This window comes from Megascapheus bottae, unplaced genomic scaffold (assembly GCF_031878675.1).
Source record: "Megascapheus bottae isolate mThoBot1 unplaced genomic scaffold, mThoBot2.hap1 HAP1_SCAFFOLD_62, whole genome shotgun sequence".
NCBI classification, from domain to species: Eukaryota; Metazoa; Chordata; class Mammalia; order Rodentia; family Geomyidae; genus Megascapheus; species Megascapheus bottae.
In genome coordinates this window covers 778,309-782,509 of record NW_028327533.1, presented here as the reverse complement: position 1 = coordinate 782,509, position 4,201 = coordinate 778,309, and positions in this window count along the sequence as shown.

The window sequence follows — 4,201 nt, the reverse complement described above, 5'->3', positions numbered from 1 at the left end:
CTCAGATACAAGCCAACACATTAACCTACACTAAGGACTGTTAATTCTCTCTTTTCCACTCCGCATCTTTTCCCTTGAAATGTCTGGAGAAGTTACATTCAAGGAACTGTCTCCTCTCATAATACTTCTTCTGAAGTACTCTCTGAGGGACCCTATGAGTCTATTAGCACTTTAGTTTAGGATGATAAAATGAAAGGAAATCGTATCATCTAAGATAGTGGGTAGGAGGTGTTACTGAGTGGCATTTATGGAATTGGACATGCTGCCATACACGTGACAGGTACCACTGTCAAATGATCCCTCTTTCACAGTACACGTGAAAATAATGCATCGTGCTACAGAGCCATAGTAACACAAACAAGTTGTTAGTGGCACAAAAATAGACCCAAAGATCAAAGGAACAGATTGGAAAACCCAGAAATAAAACCACATACTTACATTTTTTTGAGCTTCCCCAAAGGAACACAAGACGTACACAGAAAATGCCTCTTAACTATTGGTGCTGTAATTCTAGCAACTCGGGAATCTGATGTCTGATGATCAAGGTTCTAGGACAGTCTGGGCAAGAAATCCATGAGACTCTTTATCTCTAATAAACCCCCAGGAAACCATTAGTGGCATTGTGGCTCAGAGTAGTAGAGTGGTATCCTTGAGCACAAAAGCTATGGGACAGCATCCTCAGATGGTAATTTTTACTTAGAGCTAATTTTGCATCTCACTTTGCAGGTATTTGGGGGCTATGTTTATACAGACTAACAGGTAAAGTAAATGAGTTCATCCAAATGCCAGTGCTCACACCTGTAGAATCATGGTTCAGAGCCAGCACAGGCAGAAAAGATACTGTGAGACTCTTACCTCTTGTGAAGTACTCAAAAACCAGAAGTGGCACAGTGGCTCAAAGTGGCAAGGTGTTAGCCTTGAGCAAAAGAGCTCAGTGACCATGCCTAGGCCCTGAGTTCTATCCCCAAGACTAAAAGGAAAAGAAAGACAGCAAATATAAAAGGTGCATACAATAGACTATAGACTCAGAAAGAAAGATTAAATTAACAAATAACAAATATCATCAACAACAGTTCTTTGAAATTTGTAAATGGGGAATGTAGCAGAAAAAAATGATGAGAAAACAATGATTCATTTCTAACCACTCTTGTATTATTTGTTTTGAAATCAGTTACTGTGTTTATACTAAAAGGGAATTTAAGTATCATTTTAGAGAAAATCATACTTATACATGTATTTTAATCTGAATTCCATATTTTACCATTTGCCTTTTAGTAAATTATCATTCTCTTTTCATATAAAACATATGTACCCCTTTACTTAATATTTCACATAATTCCAGCATGTGATTATATCATAACTCCTTAAGTTCTTCTTTTCTCCCGATCCCCTCTCCTGCCTATCCTAGTTCTTAAACTCGAGGCATCACTCATGCTAGGTAGGTGCTGTAGGAGTTGAGCTGCACACCCTGCTCTTTTTGTTTACTCATTTTTATAGTAGAGTTTATATTTATGACCAGGTCAGCTTGCACCACAAACTTTCTTTTACCCTTTCTAAGTAGTTGAGATAAAAAGCACAATTGGGGCCAGGAGTTTGGCCTAGTGGTAGAGTGCTTGCCTAGCATGCATGAAGACCCAGGTTCAATTCCTCGGTACCACATACATAGTAAAAAGCTGGAAGGGGTGCTGAGGTTCAAGTGATAGAGTGCTAGCCTTGAGAAAGTCCAAGGACAGTGTCAAGCCCTGAACCCAAGCCCAGGACTGGCAAAAAAAAAGATGCACAATGCACTGGGTTCACCTATTGCTTGAGATACATTATTGTGAACGTTTTGACTAAATCTCAGTTTTTCAGTATCTTTTTCTTTTTTGGTTTGGAGGTGGGATCATGGGGCTTGAACTCTGGGCCTGGGCATGGTATCTGAACTCTTCAGCTCAAGGCTACCACCCTACCCTTAGACACACAGCCCCACTTCACCTTTTCTAGGGATTAATTGGAGAAAAGAGTCTCTTGATATCGAGGTCCTCAGATCTCAGCCTCCTGAGTAACTAGGATTAAAGGTTTGAGACACCACCCACAGCTTCTCAGTACCTGAAGTAACTAGGAATACATGTGACAGTTGCCATGCTTGGGTCTAATTAGTAACAATTAAAACACATGAACAAAGTTTCAATAATTTTAAATGTTCATTTTGGGGACAACGGGTGCTTTTAGTTTCCTAGTTTCAAATTTCACCAATTTTTTAAAACTTTCTATTTCCCAGAGTTAAGAAACAGATAATTTTTTTTAAAAAAAAGCTGATTAAATATTTAAAAAAACAAAAAGCCTTAATGAAAGCATCCTTGCCAGCATGACTTTGGGCATGACATTTTGCAAAAAGATTTGATCTCATAGTTGTTTTTTATGGAGAGTATATTCCATGCACAGATCTTGTCATCCTTATCATGTATTATGAAACAGCCTATACACAGGATAGAAAGCCAGGCTGTCTGAAAACCCATCAAAGGAAATCAGGGTGGCCATGTCCCAACTTTTGATCTGAAATGATTTGAGGATAAGGGCAAGTTAAATATAAAATCAAAGCAGAGAAATAGGAAAAATATATCCATTGAGATCAAAGAGTGGGTAAAGTTTGTGTGTATCATTACAGTAGGTATTTGAACAACCATCTTTTATGATTACAAAAAAAAGAGCAACAAATGAAACCTCAAAGGCGTCTTGGAGAATATTTATTTCCAAGGAGGAACAATAAATGCAGTTTGGTGTACTTGAGAAATGAGTATCTAACCTCTTAATCCTGTCAACCTAGCCTTTGAATTTTGTCAATTGTTTTTTCACTCTCTTATAGCACTGGAGGTTTCATTCAGAAAACTAAATAAGCACAAAAGCCTCAACACAACAGAAAAGTAAAAATTAAGTGGCTATTGTATAAAATGCAGGGTATATTCTACTCAGAGGAGATTCCCTTTCCCAGTGCTTGCCTGACATTTTTAGTACTGACACTAATAGGACAGAGTTCTGAAGCAGAAAAGGAGAATGACTGACCCCCTTTAGTCTCACTCAAATTAGAAATCACTGTTCTATGAAGCTGACTGAAACAAACCACTTCCTACATCCTAGCCATTGATGTAGAAAGTAGCAGCTGATGGTCATCTTCAGTTTGCAAGGACATAAACTGAACACAATTCTGGAATGATTCTCCCTTTTTGCGGATGTGCTACAGAGAATCTATTTCCATCCTCCACACTGGGTGAGAACCCACAGCAGTAACTCACCTCTCTAAGGGAAGGACAAAACCATTAGCTCTCTCTCACACAAGCAATTTGGAATGAGTTATGATGAGCAAGCGTCTGGTTTCTCAGTTGCAAAATAATTTCATGGTTTTTCTTTCTTGTCTGTCAGGACTGTGTCTTGAACCCAGGATTCTTCCTCTCTCTTGGCTTTTGCCCTTATAGATAACATGCTGCCAATTAAGTCATAGCACTACTTCTGGGTTTCTCACTGCTTAACTGGAGATAAGTCTTATGGTATTTCCTGTCTGGGATGACCTGGAATCCTGATCCTCAGATCTCAGGCTCCTAAGCAGAGGATTATAGGCATAAGCCACTCAAGTCTGCCAGAAGTGTGCCTATGATAAAAATAAAATGGCACTGGGAACAGTGGTTGACACTTGTAATCCTAGCTACTAGCCAGACCCTTTTTTTGGGGGGGAGGCAGTCCTGAGCCTTGAAACTCCAGGCCTGAGCACTGTTCTTGGGCTTTCTCAAGGCTAGAGCTCTACCACTGCAGCCACAGCACCATTTCGACATTTTTCTATATATGTGGTACCAAGCAATAGAACCTGGGTCTTCGTGCATGCTTGGCAAGTATCTTACCTCAAAGCCAAACTCCTGGCACAAGAAGGAGAGACTCTTAACTCCAGTTAATCACTAGAAAATTGGAAATGGGGCTGTGTGTCCAGTGGTAGGACTTTAGCCTTGAGCTAAAGAGCTAAGGGAACAGCCCAAGTCCTGTGCTCAGGCTTTAAGTTCAAACCACAGAGCTAGCAAAATAAAAAAAGTCTCAAGTACTCTCATGCCACATCTCAGATCTGAAGTCTCCTAGCAGCTAAGATTACAGGCAGATGCCACCACTGCCAGGCTTGAATAACTTTTGTGTCATCCCCAGGAATGTTTTCTCCCCACAATGCTGGTAGGCAAGGCAG